The 19,036-nt window shown below is 36.7% G+C and overlaps 1 protein-coding gene and 1 long non-coding RNA gene across 19 annotated transcripts in view; one reads left to right on the top strand and one right to left on the bottom strand.

Annotated features, from left to right (window-relative positions):
• The window catches only part of CDH12 (cadherin 12), a 989,627-nt gene extending 987,405 nt beyond the window's left edge, over positions 1–2,222 (bottom strand). For 16 of the 17 annotated variants that reach the window (XM_085001686.1, XM_021077037.2, XM_085001675.1 and 13 more), the window contains exon 1: positions 1,907–2,222. The gene's annotated coding sequence lies outside the window, so the exon portion shown is untranslated. Of the gene's footprint in view, positions 1–1,720; positions 1,803–1,906 lie in introns of those variants that run through there. The other variant, XM_085001678.1, reaches the window with a different exon arrangement.
• An 8,425-nt stretch (positions 2,223–10,647) lies between these two features.
• The window catches only part of LOC146395465 (uncharacterized), a 134,470-nt gene continuing 126,081 nt past the window's right edge, over positions 10,648–19,036 (top strand). For both annotated transcript variants that reach the window (XR_014831627.1, XR_014831626.1), the window contains exon 1: positions 10,648–10,725. This is a non-coding gene — a long non-coding RNA (uncharacterized LOC146395465). The remainder of the gene's footprint in view (positions 10,726–19,036) is intronic.

The following is a 19,036-nucleotide window of genomic DNA, read 5'->3' on the forward strand; positions in this document are numbered from 1 at the left end:
TAAGAACTAAATATGTGTATCATCCCACATAGAGAACAAACAACACCCTCCTTCTCGTAATACTTCAGCTCCTTTTGGAGGAGTTATCTATAATGATCACATCACTAAGCAGGACAGAGGAAAGAATGAGGTCCAGTAGGAAAAAAAGCATTCTTGGCATGAAAACTCCCCCCTACTTGCTTGAAAATGGTCCATAGCAGTAGAAGGTAAGAATCTAGCAACCAGAGATTTGCTGAACATAACAGAAAAGAAAATGGGATTTATTTTTTTCTTTAATGGGGAAGGGGCTTAACGCTGGCAAGGTTACACTTGAAAGTAAGTCCTCTAGGTATGAGCTATTAATAAAGGGTAAAATATATTCTGGAATTGGATTTTCAAATTAATATGAAACCTCTTTTTACTCCAGTGGTTTCTATAGCAAGTAGAGGAATGGTCCCCAGATTTTGTTACTGAACCAACTGATATGCCAGTTAGTAAGTGGAAAGCTCCTACTTTGTGTATGGTTATGCTCCTGAGCATTCTAAAACAATTCAGCAAGCAACTGCTATGGCTTGAGGAAAGTAACTGTCTGCCTTTTAATTCTGAAGAGAACTTTCTTGGAATCATGAAAATATTTATCATAAAAGGTATTCATTTAAATTCCTTTCTAGAAATAATAATGAAAACATAAAATTTGAAATGATTCTCAACTTACTAGGATAGTTTAATAAATAAGTGATGCTACTGAAAGATGAGGTTCAATATTTCTGGGCAGCTGTGAATCTGGATATTATTTTATAGTCTTAAAACCGATCCAGTGTGGTGAAAAGACCAAGCAAACTAAATACCTGCTTGGCATGGTTGGATTTTTATGTTTTGGTCATGTATTTAAAACTGTAAACACATTTTCCAAATCTACTCCATTTAATTTTTTTCCTACTCAGAATGTAACGTAATTTTCTAGCTGAGCAGTTTGTGAATGAGCTTCAAAATGCCTGATGAGAAACTGAAAATCATCCCATGGTTACAGAATCAACCAAAAGTATGTCAGTTCCCTCTCCAGGGAGCACGGAGAAATATATCTATAAGCTAAGAGACATCAAGCACTCTGTACTACAAACGTTCTGAAAACACTGTGATTCAGATGGAAAAAGAGACAAATAAAGATATTTAAAAAGAAAAATATTTATAAAATGCTGAAGATCTCTTTAAAATTGATTTACTAGCATGCCCTATATCATACATATGTCTTACTTTTTAAATGGACCACCAAATGATTCACACCATTACGATAATGTTGAAATGCCTATTATATAACCCATAGCAGATCTACCAATCTGTACCTCTTCCACTTGTCCCATGTTAGTTTTGTGGTAGGAAACTCAAATGGCTGTATACTGAGAGACCAGCTATTGAAACACTTAAATTTCTTTACAGCAGTTTAATTTTTAATGAAGTTTAAAAACATACATGTCTTAAAAAAAAAACAGTGGAGAAGGTGGTAGGAGTATTACTGTATGTTAATAAAAAGCATCTGAGACATATTTACCAAAGACTTTGAAAATATGTGTACAAAAGATATCACCAGAGCCTTTTATAATATAACTAGTTGGACACCCGGCACTATTTTCCTTTGAAAATTAAGCCAAGCCAAATAAGGTACGTTAGTGGCTAAAACATTTCTTTCCCTCTCCTTTTAATTTAACTCTAGCTTTGCAGACAAGACTTGTTTAGAACTTACCGAAGTTTCCCAAAGCAAAACCACAGACCAGTTCCTAATTCAGAGGCCAGATCCGCGCGCAACCTCCCTCCTTCAGCTTCTGATTATGCTAGTAGCACTTTATTAATCATGTATGAATTTCTGCTCGTGTACCCTGAAGTGATCACACACGACCCAATCCCCTATCAAAAAAAAAGGAAGCCTTACCTGATGGCAGAAACAGCGGCTGCAGGAGCAGCAGTAGAAAGAGCAGCAGCAGCAGCAAGATGCAACAAGCCAGGCTTTGCAAGGAAGGTGAGATATTCTCTCTCTCTCCCCCTCTCTCTTTCTCTCTGTGTTATTCTTCTAAATCACTGTAGCAGCAAACTGCCTTGCATTGTGTCCTCTTTCAGTCACAAAAAGGTACTTCAAGCCGCGCAGCCAGCAGACACCACTTTCTTCCTGGAAGCGGCTGCCTCTCTTCTCAGAAACGCCTGGACCCCTCTCTGTGGCTCCCTCCACGTTTACCCTTCAGATCAATGATGCTCGCAGAGCGGCTGGAGCTCAGCTGCAGCGCCGAGCGGCCAGCCAATGGGGACCCAGGATTCCCTCCCAGTCATCTCCCCGCCCTCAAAACAAAACACAGCGTGTCTTTGACACATCAACGAGTTGTGAAAAGTAATTGAATCCTATATTTTAGATTTATCTTGGTTGTTCTTTTTCTTCCTTAGCGTTCACTGCGTAAGGCTTGTAAGGAATCAAAGCTCTCGGAACACTCGTTAAAAGAGCTTAGTAGAGGAAGAAGATTGGGCGCGGAGAAAGTGAGGGCACCAGAGTTAGCGCTGGAGCGTTGGCGTTTAAATGCTTAAGGACTGTTCAAAATCAAAGAACTATCGGCAAAAAGTTCTGGGAGGCAAAAAGCTTGGATTCTAGTCCTCACTCCCGTAAATAGCTTCCTTTATTTTTGTGGAACCAGAAAATAAAGTCCACTTTCACCTGAATGTTATCACATTCTCTAAATCTTGTCTGAACAAGAATCAGCTGCTAATAAATGACAACCTTATTCGAGCGATTTCTACGAACAGGTAAATACCTGTTTCAACGCTGGTAGAACTTGGTCCAGATTCCATGAGGTACTAAAAAGTGTTCAGACTATATAAATGAATCTAATCTTGGAGTATTTAGGTACTGTAGCAATTTTGAAATTAACATTAATTTCTCCAACTGGGGAGTTTTTTTAGTGATAAATTACAACTTTATTGAATATGATAATGATCAGAAAACTTACAATGAAAAGGAACACTATTGAAAACAACGCTACTTCTTCAAAAATCCCAAAAATACATCTGCTTTATCCGTGATGATCTTTCTTTACACTTCTGTTGGTTCACAACCATGGGAATTCCGCAGGGGTGAAATTGGAAAACTGGCCCCAGGACGGAGGGCAAAGAAAGACTGGAGGAAGGGGTAGGGCATTCCAGATTGGTATGTGCTGTTTTAATAAACAAAGGAACATACAAAAGTCGTTTGCCTTAGGCAACTGAAAAGTAAATTTCCGCACTCGCCAGCTGGAATCCCAAAAGTCCATAGGGAGGCCTTAACAGCTTTCCATCCTTACACAGTCTAGAAGGTCTCAACAACACATACCTCTCTCATTGCTGCATCCTGGCTTATAGTGGCAGAAAAAGTGTGCCCCGTGTACAACCCGAGGAGCGGGGGGAAGGCCCAGGGGTAACCCACAGTCACGACCTCTTGATGACCTGCTCCAACAATTTCACTATGGAGGTGTAACAATTGAATGGAAATGTGTTTAAACAAGTTTCCAGGAATCCTTTTCTCTCTAAGAATTTAAGTTACTTTACACATCAAGAACGCAGCGATGTTGGAGATAATCATTTGATATAAGTATGTCAAAATCTCAAGAGTACAGAATGTCTAGGAGGCTTTAAAATATGCATAACTACAAATATAGGATTGGTAGCTAAAACAACTGCACAAATAAGAATGTATTTTCAATGTCACTATTAAAAAATAAGAATAAACTTAATATGTCTTTCCGAAAACATCTTGTCCCATTGAGGTAATGCAAATGGGTTGATGCATTCAGTGTAGCCAAGCTTTGTGTGTCGTGACACTGAAATAGCTCAGGGAGATTTTACAAACGAAATAATTTTGTTACCAGTCCATCATGTGAAGGAGATGTGGAAAAGCATAATATTCACAGAACTGTATGTGTGTCACTGTAAAAAGATGAATGCTAACTTTATTGTAACTCACTCATGTAGCCAATAAAATTTTATTCTCTGGCTAAGTGTCACTGGCTTTTGTGAAGAAAGGAATGTACTAATGAACAAAAACCATAAATATTGTTTACTTCTCTATTTTATAATAAAATTTATTCATTTATTTAAGTGCATTTGTTGATCACAAATAGCAAGGCATTGAATACAGATTATTGCCTTTTATGCAGGTTAGTGATTTTCAATGTGCAGTCCCCAGATCTGTAGCAAAAGCATCACCTGGAAACTAATTGAAACAGCAAATTTTCAAGCCCTTCCCCATTCCTATCCAGTAAGAAACTCCAAAAGTAGTATCCACAGATCTATGCTTTAATATCCTCTTAGATGTTTCCAATGAACACTCAAGTTTGAGAGTCACTGCTCTAAGAGAGAGCTCTGCAAACTACTACAGCAGACCAGCACCTAATTTGGAAAATAGCGTTTGATCAGAGCACAGTCGCACCCAATCTTTCCATATTTCCTATGACTGCTTTTGCACCAAAATGACAGAGTTGAGTAAATACCAGAGGAACCTAGGACTTAAAACCTATAATTTTTAGTATCTATCTCTTGTAAAAAATCTCCCAACCCCTGCCTAGCATATTACAATATGTGCTATATTATTAGTACAGATGGCAAGAGTTGAGAAAGAAGTAACTTTAAAATATGAGGTAGATACGATCAGATTAATGTAATCAGTGGGATTTGGAAAAGATCAAAGATGATGATGTGGAAAATTATATCAATGTGCACTTTGTAGAGATTTTTGCAGGTCCACCATGAAGGAGGGACATGATTCTTCCCTCCAGACTTGGTCTTTGACTTGCTTCAAAAGACAAATTTTAGAAAATGTTATCTCTTCTCAGCAGATTGTTTAAGAACAAATAAAGGTTTGTCTCACATCATGTAGAGGTTTTCTATCAGCCTCGATTTCTAAATGAAGAGAAAACTGAAGTCTTAGCTGTCCCAAGATGAACATGTAAGCTTGAGAGAGTGATAAAGCTTTTATTTGTAAGCCAATGAGATGTGTGTGGGTGGGGGAGATTGTATGCTACCACACGTGAACCTAATGTAACTTGATTGAAACATAAGTACAATTAATTAGAGGTAAGAAAAATGAGTACTAAAGCAAAAATGATGACTGGGACAAGACATTTAACTGGGAACACAAAAATCATTTTTTGGGAGAAGAATAATAAAACAAGTAGGGTTTCTCTAAGGAAGGAATACCCTGAAAAGTAGGAAATGAATATTAAAAATGTATGAAAGATAATTAAGGATAAGAAGATAACTTAATTCCTTAGCAATAGGGAGCCATGGAAGGCTGTTTAGAAAAGGAATGATATCATCAAATTATAAGAAGATTACTCTGTTGGCAAGGGAGAGCTATAAAGATAGTAAACAAAGGAAAATTAATCACAAGTCTGTGGAAAATTAAAACATGATGCAATATGGGCCAGAATTCAAGTACTGCCACCTTACACCTACACACAATTCATCAACAAGTTCTATCAACTAGATTTCCAAAATATCACTAAAAGCCTCATTTTATCATTTATTTTACCATAATTGTCATTGTTTTAATTTAAGATTTCAAGTTCCTTCCTGGATGCTTGTTGCATTCTCTCAATAAGTATCTCTGTCTCTTTAGTGAGCTATAGCTTTGCTTCACAACTTCTTTAATCCAAGACCGCTCAGGCTGATAGGACAGTTCCAATCTCACAGGAAAAGAAAGGAGACATAGAAACCAGGAGATTTCATTCAAATAACAAAAACAACAATAACTTTTGCTCAGAAGTGACATCCAGCTCTTCTGTTTATATTTCCTTGGCCAAAGAAAATCACAGACACATCACTAAGTGTGGTGTCAATGTGACATGATGTCAATGTGACAGAGATGCATAACCTTCCTAAAGGAAGAGAAGCATGAGAAGCGCCAGTGATTATTTTGAAGAATAATGCATTCTATCCCATTTTCTCTCTGATCCTGAAACTAGGAAAAGAGGGTGGTTGGCATGTCTCAGGTAAAAATGACATTTCCTTTATCTTTGTTTCACCATTTCATACATAGTACTTATGGTTAAATTAAAATGATTTTGAGCAGAAAAAAATATAATTATGTAATTGAGAGGTTTTTATTAAATTCTGGATGTAGACAGTAGAGAGAATTAAAAATCAAAATATTCAGTGTTTTAAATCTTAGGGTTTATGTTTCTTTGCTTGTATAAGGCAGAAGATAAATCAAAGTCCTATTTACTAGGTCATCTCCAGAGCCAGTGTCAAGGGACTTGACCCAAAGAAGCCACCGTGAGAAACATGGCTTGATTCCACTAGGATTTCAGAGTTTATAGAATATCTCTATGAATCAAAAAATACTTAATTAAATATCTTTCCCATCAAAAGACCAGAAACCACCTTTTCTAATTGATCTAAACTGCTCCTGTTTTCAAGATACATGCAAATGTAGGCTTGGTGACTGCCATCATTTTTTTTTTTTTTTTTTTTTTTTTGGTAGTTCTTGAGGCTTATGGAGGCTCCCAGGCTAGAGGTCAAATAGAAGTTGCAGCCACAGGCCTAAGCCACAGGCACAGCAAAGCCAGAACCTTAACCCACTGAGCAAGGCCAGGATTGGAACCAGCATCCTCATGGATACTAGTCGGGTTCATAACCCACTGATCTATAACAGGAACTCTGATTTCCACTATTCTTCTCAGTGTGAAATGAGTCTGAGGGCAGTAAGCAGAGAAGGATTTCCTCATCTGAGGGATTCACCATAAGCAGGAAAGGGGATCGCTACAGCATGCATCTGTCTTTTTCAGCTGCAACTGAAATCAGAGGGTCCAGAAAGTGTAAACATGTCATCTGATAGCCTAGGAAAACAGTTATATCAATAACAAGGGGCAGAAGGAAAAGATAAATCTGCAGAACTGTGAGTTCAAATATTCTAGGATTTGTATTAAGGCAGGACACCCAGATTCTCTAGGGTTAGCTGATGATTCAAACTAACTGGAGTTCCCACTGTGGTTCAGTGGAAACAAATCTAGCATTCCTGAGGACTCAGGTTCAATCCCTGGCCTCACTCAGTGGGTTAAGGATCCAGCATTGACATGAGCTGTGGTGTAGGCTGCAGAAGCAGCTCTGATATGATGTTGCTATGGCTGTGGGATAGGCTGGCGGCTACAGCTCCAACTGGACCCCTAGCCTGGGAACCTCCATATTCCACCAGTGTGGCTCTAAGAAGCCAAACGAAAAAAAAAAAAAAAAACTAAAAAAAACCTGGACAAAATCCACTACCACAGAATATAGCAGGAAATAAGAAATGTGGCTAGTCATCCAAAAACAGTAAAACACTGCAACCACTATTACCAATAATAAATGGACTAATGTTCACAGAGCACTTACTAGATGTCAGGTATAGGGATAAATATTTCACTTATATTTTCATCACATATGTGAAGGCAGTAATATTATTTTCTCCAGTTTACAAATGAGAAGACAAAGTCACAGAGAAGTTAAATAGCATATAATGGTCATAAAAATAGTAATCAGTGGAGTCAGTGTTTGAACCACGGCAGCTGAATTCCAGAACTCATTTTCATAAGCGCTAAAATCTAATACTTTCCTAATATTTCTTTATTGCCATATGAATACAAAATCTGAATACAGCAGTTTTGTAGATTTTATTTCAATGGTGGAAAAAGCCTTGATTATTAAGAAACAGTGTTTTTCCCTCATGAATTGACTGATATTTTCATGATCCACTGAACAAATAATTGTTGAATTCTACAGTGCACATTGCATTGGGTTAAGGGTGAATCGTGAATGCAAATTAGTAAATGCTATAGTCTCTGGAGATAATTGAAAAAGTCTTCAGCACTCAAAAATTACAGCAACTACATATTTTTCCACCGACAACTATATACAAACTAAATATTCTAAAAAATGAAATCCCGTTTTGTCTAAGGATTATAAATACATCTACATTTGGGGCAGAAATAAAGGTAATGTTTAAAAAGGAAAAGGTTCAACTAACAGAAGCCTTTATGAGAAAACAGTGAACTTTGCACTCAGCAGAGTTGCAAACAGGTAGAGATCACATCTACTTCAATAATTTTCTCACTGTTTTGATTATAATTGTACATGGGATTCAGCCCTTGTACGAAAGAAACTAATTTTTTAAATTTTGTGGGGATTTCCCCTCGTGCTATTGTGGAAACAAATCTGAATAGTATCCATGAGGATGCAGGTTCGATCCCTGGCTTTGCTCAGTGGGTCAGGGATCCCGTGTTGCCATGAGTTATGGTGTAGGTCGCAGCTGGGCTGTGGCATGGGCTGGTACCTGTAATTCTGGTTCGATCCCTATCCTGGGAACGTTCATGTGCTGCAACTCCAGATCCTTAACCCACTGAGTGAGGCCATGGATTGAACTCTCATGGACCAGTAGATTTGTTACCACTGAGCCACAACAAGAACTCCCACAAGCTATTTTTTTCATCATTTTATAGATGATATAACTGATATTCGGATAAAAACTGTCTTTTGCTCAAGGTCACACTGACAGTGTCAGGATCAGGATCAGTATCATCGTTCATACTCAGTGGATCTCATTCTGATGTCTTTTTCAATTTTTGCATAATCACATCTGCCTAAAAAACTGAGCTAAGCACAATTTGATAATAATAATTTCTCCTTAGCATGTAAGCTGCATCAAACAATAGAATCCCACCATTCACCTTCCTAACCACAAGCTAATCCCCACAAAGGGAAAAACTCTGATTAGGTATATTTTGGAAACAGATCTGGGGATTACTGAATATATGAAAATGAGAAATGCAAGAAGTTCCCTGGTGGTGCAGCAGGTTAAGTATCTAGCATTGTCACTGCAGTAGCCCAGGTCATGGCTATGCACAGGTTCAATCCTTGACCAAGGAATTTCCATATGCTATGGGCATGGCCAAAAGAAAAAAATGAGAAATACAAGAAACATAGGCAACACTGACAAGTTCTATGGTTATTTGGGAAGAAAACAAAATATAGCTGGGTTTAAACTGGGAGCTCTAATAAAATAACTTGCATAGGTAGAAAATTTCACACATTCAGGCTTGAAGCTTATATGAACTAGTCCAGTCGGGGCCTAGGACTTGTGGCAAATTAATAAATATATTAAGTTAGCATACACTATAGCAGCTGTAAAATTGAGTTGTTTATTTTTTTAATCCTCTGGGAATCAAGGAATAGGCATCATTATGAAATAAGTATCATTATTCAGGGATGGCTAGGGCAGAGATTAAGACAAATAAGGAATACATAAAAATGCAAATTTGAAATAATATTGAAACAAGAAATTATAAGATATCATGATTTTCCAAATAGAGATGATAATGCACAGGAGGATATCCTACATCGATCTGAATTTTCAAGTTTAAATAACTGAAGAAATATTGGTGCTATTGCCTGATGTTGGGAATTCTGGAGCTAGCATTTCTTGTAGTGAGAAGATGGAACTAACTCAAAAGTCATTTTTACAGAGAAAATTTAAATAAGAAAAATAGTTTGACAATCCATGGTATAATTAAATTCCTGTGTCAATTTTATGGTAAGAATGACAACATTAACAAATGCAACAAATAAATGGTGCAAAATAATTATAAAATAATATATGAAATATGTTAACTTTTACTGCTATCAGAGCATATGAACTTTAGAAACTCAAGCGTATGTTAATAGTTCAGGAGTACAACATAAATCCAAAAACCTGAATAATGTTTTTCTATTTGACAACTTTATATTTCTGTTTGCCTATAAGTTATATCTACCATAAATTTAAAAGATTTTAAATTTGTAACCAAATCTCACATAAATATTTGATATAGGAAATGATACTTTAAAATTCAAATATGTTTTATAATTTTTTCTGTAAAGGGTATAAAGTCTTTTTTATTGAATAAATATGTTTTGTGACTCTAAACAATATAGTTTGATAATGAAATAGTTCCCTTATAGATATTATATTAGTTTTAAGTAAAATCTACTTATTTCCTGATTAGTAGCTTTTATAATATATATTTAATGTCATATCCTCCAGGAGTATAAATACTCAAAACTGGATTACTAACAGAAAATACTTATACTGTATTTTATATCAATATTCCTGTTTTCCATTTAAGTAGTTTTAATTTCTATAAGTATTGTGATAATCCATTTATTTTTAATTGGTTTAGTAACTTTATTATTTGTTTTTATTATTTCCTTAAGATATCTAAATAAAGAAAATATATTTTAGCCCTTTTTGTAATGTTAGGTTTTATGACGAAATATGTGCCAATGAAACTGAACAATAGAAAGGCGAAATAATGTTTTTATATAACTATATATAGGTGGGGGGGCAAAAAAAGAGAAAAAATTGAGGTGTTTCCCAAATCATCGCTTACACTCAGATTTACCTTCCTGACTATTGGTGTATAAGGTCCAACAAATACTGAGAAACTTTGGTCTTTTAGCTGTGTATGTCATTTGTTTGTTCCAGCAACACAGAATGACTCTGATACAGTGACTCCAGCCTTAAGAAGCCGGGGAACCGGAGTCCAAGAAGGTCATGCAGAGGATGTGACCTCTGGCTGACCCTCAGGCTGGATTCTGCTCTCAGGTTCCTCACCCCCTCCTTTATCTTCAGGACATTTCACACAGGGAGAGCCACTTCAAGGAAGCAGCTTTGAGAGAGCAGTGTGGCACTGAGACCATATGGATAGATTGCATGGCTCAACCCAGGTAAGGCCTCTGTGTAAACTCTGAGGATTCTGGCAGGTGAGGGAAGTTTTTTAAACCTGGCACCTGCCCATCAGGTGTGACTACCTCCCTTTCTCTCTCTGCCCTCTGTATATGGGGGCCGGCTTAAGATTTCATTCAGGAAACTTTGACGGTTGTGACCCAACCACAGATAATCTTTGTTAACGTTTAATTCATAAATGAAATAGAATATTAAGAGGAGGTGAGCTCCCAGACGCATCTCCCATCGGCAGTGGCTGCTGTGGAGGCTGACAGGCAGCCACAGTGTTTCCACCTCCTTTGTTGTGCTGGCCCTGAAATTTAAAAAACATATGATGCACAACTTAGAATAGATTTACAAGGAGATCCTGCTGAATAGCATTGAGAACTATGTCTAGATACTCATGTTGCAACAGAAGAAAGGGTGGGGGAAAAACTGTAATTGTAATGTATACATGTAAGGATAACCTGACCCCCTTGCTGTACAGTGGGAAAAAAAAAATATGATGATGGTAGGTAAATAAAGGTCATTTCCCTTTTTTAGTGATAACACCTACTCAGCATTGAGACTGGAGGGCTAAAACAGAAGTCCCAAGACTGCTTTTGAAAATAATAAAATCTTGAGCTAGGGAAAAATGTATGTGTGCTTCATCATAAAACAACAACAAAATAAAGACATAAAAATATATCATCGCAGTACAAAGATACTTGTAACATTGTTATTAATGTGATAGAGTCTTGGTTCACGTTTCTCCGTAGCATAGCATTGGAATGGGGGACGTTTTACAAATTTATCAAAGTGAAAGTACATTTGCAGAAAGAGAGAGAACTCACGGGCACACAGGTTAAAAAAGAGGACCTGAGGAGTTCTCGTCGTGGCTCAGTGGTTAATGAATCCAACTAGGAACCATGAGGTTTCGGGTTCGATCCGTGGCCTAACTCAATGGGTTAAGGGTCTGGTGTTGCCCTGAACTGTGGTGCAGGTCGCAGACGCGGCATGGATCCCAAGTTGCTGTGGCTCTGGTATAGGCCAGTGGCTATGGCTCCAATTAGACCCCTAGCCTGGGAACCCCCATATGCCGCGGGAGCAGCCCTAGAAAAAGAAAAAAAAAAAAGGAGGGCCTGACACTTTATTATTTTTTCTTATACCCACCCCCAGGCAGACCTGAGTGGCAACCCAATTTTCTCCTGCCCCAGCCCCCTATATCTGTGCTTAGGGGCTGAGCCTAACGGCTGAGTGTTGTTTGATCTTGTATAGGGAATATGATCTTCTGATTGGTCTTGGGCAGGATACCTAATTTGCATGGGGAACAGGTTATACAGTGGCTCCTGAGGAATGGGTGCTATTTCTTCTCTAGCAGGGAGTGAGTAGCCCAGGCTAATCAAGGTGGGGGAAGTAGCATCACAGTGAGACATGGCCAGAGGCTCTTAGGTTTGATCTCCGTGGAGGGGACTTGAAGTCTATAACACCGTCATCATTCAATTCAGTTCTAGAGTGAACTTACTGGATGTTTAGTTGAACAAAATGTGAAAACTACTCTCCAGTAAGTTATCTGGGGGTTTGACATGATATATAGCCCATTTAGAGTTAGCATATTTACCAAGGGCATCCAAGGAGAAGCATAGTTTCTGATAAATAGCCAAGCAAATTGTATTCCATTTGCAATAAAAAGATGATTAGAGAAAACTTTTAAGGGATACTGGAAATCACTGCAATACAAAATAAATTTTAGGATGCAAATTTCTTTACTATTGTATTATCCAAATCTACAAAGTCATTGGTGATAAAGAACTATCTGAATAGCATCAAGCGTAAGAATAAACAATAATTTTATTTCATATAAGCTCTATATGATTAAAGTAAGATATGATTACCAAAAATCAAAAACAATCATAAGTGAAATGACTAGAAATATAGTTCAGACAAAAAGAAATAATACTTGTTCACAAAGTTCCAGGAATATAAAGAAGAACTTGATTAAATAAGCTCTATTGGGGCGTTCCTATTGTGGCTCAGTGGAAAGGAACATGACTAGTATCCAAGAGGATTCAGGTTCTATCCCAGGCCTCACTCAGTGGGTTGAGGATCTGTAGGTCGCAGACGCAGCTCGGATTTGCTGTGGCTGTGGCTGTGGCTGTGGCTGGAAGCTGTAGCTCCTATTCACCCCTAGCTTAGGAAATTCCATATGCCACAACTGCAGCTCTAAAAAGCCAAAAAAAAAAAAAAAAAAGCAAAAATAAAGCACTATTAACTTACATACTTCCATGTGGAATAAGCATCTAACTAGGACTGCTTGGTTTCAGAGGGCAAAATGATACTCAATGGCAGATGGTAACAGCTTAAAGTCAAACTTCCAACTCTGGAATAATGGAAAGATAAAGTCATCTGTGTAAGAATTAAAAAAGTTCCCCTGATAATAGAAATGCCCTGAACAATTTCATATTTGCAGAATGGTAGAATGATAGGAAAGGTTAGAATACTTACGCTAAAATTCACATTATGAAAGGAAAAATAATCGTTTTATTCTTATTGCTCCGTCCTATGTGGTATAAACTGTGACTGGCTTTAAACGAGAAAAGATTAGTTTTTCTACTAATATATGATCAATAATACATATGCTAATGCTAATTCTCATTTCCTTGACAGATGAATTTTGAAAATATACCCACTTTCTGATATCTTTTACTTTTAACACCTGTACTGAATTATAACTTACGGACTGTAAATTCCACCCATTTTAAATGTACAATTTAATGACATAATAAATTTATACAGTTGTATAAGCACCACCACGACCCAACTTTTTTTTTTTTTTTTTTTTTTGGTCTTTTGTCTTTTTGGGGCTGCACCCTGCAGCATATGGAGGTTCCCAGGCTAGGGGCCTAATCGGCGCTACAGTTGCCGGCCTACGCCAGAGCCACAGCAATGCCAGATCTGAGCCAAATCTGCGACCTACACCACAGTTTACAGCAACGCCGGCTCCTTAACCCACCGAGCAAGGCCAGGGATTGAACCTGCAAACTCATGGTTCCTAGTCGGATTCGTTTCTGATGTGCTGTGAGGGGAACTCCCACAGTCCAATTTTAAAATATTCAAATCACCCATTATGATCCCTCGTGCCAGTTTGGAGTCAGTCAATTCTGTCTTACCCCAAACCCAAGCAACCATTCATCTGCCTCAGTAGAAATGACTCATACAACATGTGGTCTTTTGTTCTGATGTCTTTAAATTAGCATAATATTTTCAGTCTCATCCATGTTATAGCATTGGTAATTCATTCCACCTATATTGCTAAATAGTATTCTGTTGTTTCTTTACACCATATTCTATTTATCCATTCACCAGTTGATAAACCTTAGGATATTTTCCACTTTCTGCTGTTATAAACAATGTTGCTGACTCAAGTACAAGTCTTTTGTTTTCATTCTCTTGGAAATATTTCTAGGAATGGAATCTTTTTCAAATGTTACACTTATTAATTTAAAAATAAATAAACTGCCATACTGTTTTTCAAAGTGACCATACCAGTTTATGTAAAATGTAGAGGGTTCCAGTTTCCCATATGCTTATCAACTGTGTGTATTGTCTATCTTTCTTATTATAACAATTTAGTGAAGAACAGATTGTGGATTTTATGTAAATATTAGCCACTTACACATATTCTTTGGTGAAATGTCCATTCGAATTTTTGTTTATTTTTAATTAGAATTTGTCTCCTGGTCATTGTAAGATTTTCCTGCACATTTTGAAAATTAAGAAAAACATGATTTGCAAATATTTGCACTCAAATTTTAATCTTAACGGTGTCTTTTGAAGTGCAAAAATGTTTTTTTGAATTTTGAAAAATTCCATGTTATTATTTTTATTTATTTCAATATATAATGATTTTTTTTCCATTATAGCTGGTTTACAGTGTTCTGTCAATTTTCTACTGTACAGCATGGTGACCCAGTTACACATGTATGTATGCATTCTTTTTTCTCACATTATCATGCTCCATCACAAGTGACCAGACATAGTTCCCAGTGCTACACAGAAGGATCTCATTGCTAATCCATTCCAACAGCAATAGTCTGCATCTATCCAAGCACCCCAAGCACCCCATCCATCCCACTCCCTCCCTCCCCCCCCACAGAAACCACAAGTCTATTCTCCAAGTCCATGATTTTCTTTTCTGTGAAAACGTTCATTTGTGCCTTATATTGGATTCCAGATATGAGTGATATCATATGGTATTTGTCTTTCTCCTTCTGACTTCCTTCACTCAGTATGAGAGTCTCTAGGTCCATCCATGTTGCTGCAAATGGCCTTATTTTGTTCTTTTTTTATGGCCGAGTAGTATTCCATTGTGTGTATATATGACATCTTCCTAATCCAATCATCTGTTGACGGACATTTGGGTTGTTTTCATGTCTTGGCTATTGGGAATAGTGCTGCAATGGACATGCAGGTGCATGTGTCTTCTTCAAGGAAAGTTTTGTCCAGATATATGCCCAAGAGTGAGATTTCTGGGTCATATGGTAGTTATATGTATAGATTTCTGAGGTACCTCCATACTGTTCTCTGTAGTGGTTGTACCAGCTTAGATTCCCATCAACAGTACAGGAGGGTTCCCTTTTCTCCACAGCCCCTCCAGCATTTGCTAATTGTGGACTTCTTAATGATGGCCCTTCTGACTGGTGTGAGGTGGTATCTCATGGTAGTTTTGATTTGCATTTCTCTATTAATCAGGGATGTTGAGCATTTTTTCATGTGCTTGTTGGCCATCTGCATATCTTCCTTGGAGAAATGTCTATTCAGGTCTTTTGCCCATTTTTCCATTGGGTAATTGGCTTTTTTGCTGTTGAGTTGTAGAAGTTTTAATATTTTAGACTACACTTTGAAGTATGACTCATTTTGAGTCTAAAAATTTGCATGATGCCAGGTAAGGGTTAAATTCATCTTTTTGCATGAGGATATCCAATTTTACCAATGTCATTTGCTGAAAAAAAAAAAAAAAGCAACTTACCTTTTCTCGTTGAATTGCCTTTGCCTTCATGGAAAATCAGCTGAAGTAGAGGATGACAAATATACACTACAAATATCTCAGAATTTTTTTTTTTAATATAGGTTATATTTTCAGGAAACAATGAAGAAAATTAATTAATCAGCAGTATGAAATCTCCCATGTCCAGATTCCTCTAGTGGTGTAGTTGTACAGGATTAATATAAAAACCTGCTTAATCAAAATTTAGTGTTTAGTTATTGGTATTGTTTGGTGATGAGAGAAGAAAAAATTATTTGTAAAACAATTTCAACAAATATCTTTTTTAATGTCCCTTTTGGGGACATTAATTTAGTTTGAAATTTCTCCTATATCATTTTTCTTTTTTTTTTTTTTTTGCTATTTCAGTGTTTAGAAATACAGTATATGTTTACTAAAACGTCAAATTTGTTACTATACTTAACTACATTTCTTCCCTGCACTTACCATTTAGTAGGTTAATTATGTGTTGACACAGTTTGTCTTAAGAGCTGTAGCCCATATGGTAAAAGGAGGACAGGGTATATTGGAGAGTGTGTTTCAAAATATTTTTGCTACGAGCTGATACTTATGGTTGCCAAGTGAGAGATAGTACCCAACTTAAGATATTCCTCAGGGAATGAGGGTGATCTTTAATATTACAGGCGAGAAAGCTGACTCTGAACTACTGTGATAGCAGTTTAATGGTTCCCAGTGGGAGGTAGTTACAGGATTTATTTCTTACATGCTGATTTGGGAAAAGTCATGCCCGCACCCATGTTATGTATAAAGAACTTATTCAGAATAAGTCATTCACTGATAGAGAAAATTGTCTGCTATACATAAAGCCAACTAAAGGGAAAAGTAAAAAGCAAAGTTTAATTGGCTGAAATCTTAGTAATCTAAGCACAAGGGAAATAAAAAATTACATGGCAAATTAAATGCTAGGATTAAATCAGTAAAGGTGCTAAATAAAGCTATGGGAACCAGAAAATAAAATTAAAGAAAAAAAGAAGAAGGAAGAAAGGAAATAAGGAAGGAAGGAGAGAAAGGAGGGAGGAGGAGAGGAAAGGAAGGAGGGAGCAGAAATGAAAGAAAGGGAGTTCCCGTCGTGGCGCAGTGGTTAACGAATCCGACTAGGAACCATGAGGTTGTGGGTTCGATCCCTGCCCTTGCTCAGTGGGTTAACGATCCGGCGTTGCCCTGAGCTGTGGTGAAGGTTGCAGACGCGGCTCGGATCCCGAGTTGCTGTGGCTCTGGCGTAGGCCGGTGGCTACAGCTCCGATTCAACCCCTAGCCTGGGAACCTCCATATGCCGCCGGAGCGGCCCAAGAAATAGCAACAATAACAACAACAACAACAACAAAAAAGACAAAAAGACCAAAAAAAAAAAAAAAAAAAGAAATGAAAGAAAGATAGCTGCAATATTTGGCGATGGTGTAAATTTTAAAACCGTGGTAGATTGCAATGGTCATGGCTGCCATTTCATTCACATCTTTCTGTGTCCACTCATTCAGTGGTCTCCATCCACTCTGATTCTTGTCTTGGACATGTGTCAAGGTATGTCCAATGGTCAGTAGCAAATATGACAGAAGTAATTGCTTAAAACGTGCTTGAATATTGGAGTTTGCCCACCTGCTCTTGAGGGGCCCTCTGCCAATTCTTACATGTGAAATGTTATAAATATACAATATTTTGGTTAATTGATACTGCATAGGGAAGACATATGCCATTTCAGTTGAGCCATCTTAGTGTAGCCATACATGGCAGACCACAGACTTAAAAAGCAACCCTACCACAATCAAGTGAGTCTAGCCCAGACTAGAGGAACAAGGAACCCCTAACTTACCCCAGAATAAATTTACCAACAGAATCATAACCTAGATAACTTGTTGCTATAAGCCACTTAATAACTAAGCCACAAAGATTTACTATGCAGCAAATGCTAACGTTTCTAATTTTCACTGAATATGATAGGATATTGTATTCATTATTAAAGCAGATGTTCAATAACATACATTTATATTAAGAGATTATCATTTTTAATTTTATCTATGTAGCTGATAACTTGATTGATAATTTTAACATTGACTGTGCAGTGATAACAAGCTAAGAGCAAAAGATAGTACTTTTATTTTAGAACATTTTCAGCTCCTGTATACACAGAACAAATGATGATTTCATAACAACAACTAAGCAACCATAAGATTTTATGCATAAGCAAAATTGGCTTGAAGAAAAATTCCCATTGGCAGACTTTAAATATATGGCCCAAACAACAATGCTGATAACTACACACCACATTTTTTCCCTTTAGTTATTTTCAAATATCAAATTAACTGTATTTGGCCAGAAAATATATCGTTATCATTTATGTTTAATCATATACTAATGCACATGTTAGAAGAAGAAATTATTACTTGAATTTCCCACCCATCTAGCAGAATTGTATGAAATGGGAAAACTGTGTATTTACAAATTTAGAAGGAGTGGTAAAGAATGTCCATGTATATTTGGTATACCAGTTATTTTAGAAGTGCTGAATGGCATCGCAACAAATCATTTCTTTGTGTATTAGAAATAGCAGCTATTTTTTTCTCAAGTCTAATCACGTTCAGTTTACATTTGTACTTTGCCAATAAATCACCTTCCTTAGAATGTATCTTTCCCTTTTTCCTTTTCATTTTCCCACACTGTTTACATTCATTCAGAAGTACTTCCTTGAAAATCATTTCCTTCCTCTTTTATTTTAGGATATATCATACTAATCTGCTATTAGCTATCTGAAAATACTTTTGAAATAGAATAATTTTAGGAAAAAGTAGTAAAAGAGACATAGGAAAAGAGAACAGGAAAATAGCACAGATTAAAAATTAAAAAGGTATTTATTTTAATCAGAAATGCATCCGATTACTAACTAAATACCCATTCTTGGCTATCAGACAATAAAGGTAAAATGAGCAGAAATATGGGGAGATATGAAGAAGAAAGTTTCTGTAAGTAATTCAGCATAGGTATTTTTTTGTTATGTTTGCTCATATGTTTTAAACAGGAAAAACAAATATATAGTGCATTATTGAAAATGCACAAAATTGTATGCAGGGAAAGGACATTCTACTACGACTTTGAATACTAATATTCAGGATTCTCTCCCAAAAGGCAAATGGTATCACTATCTTTGATATTATTTTTTTATAGAGGTGTATGGGTTCTTATAGCTCAGAAATTCTCCTTATCTATCCATAGAAGCCAAACTTATGTTTTTTTCAGTAGGATTTTTATGGAACAAAAATCATAAGAGTTCTATGTTT

This window comes from Sus scrofa, chromosome 16 (assembly GCF_054392235.1).
Source record: "Sus scrofa isolate SSC_HxYL_T2T_F1_AM1 chromosome 16, Sscrofa_HxYL_maternal_Yorkshire_Landrace_v2.0, whole genome shotgun sequence".
Lineage (NCBI taxonomy): Eukaryota > Metazoa > Chordata > Mammalia > Artiodactyla > Suidae > Sus > Sus scrofa.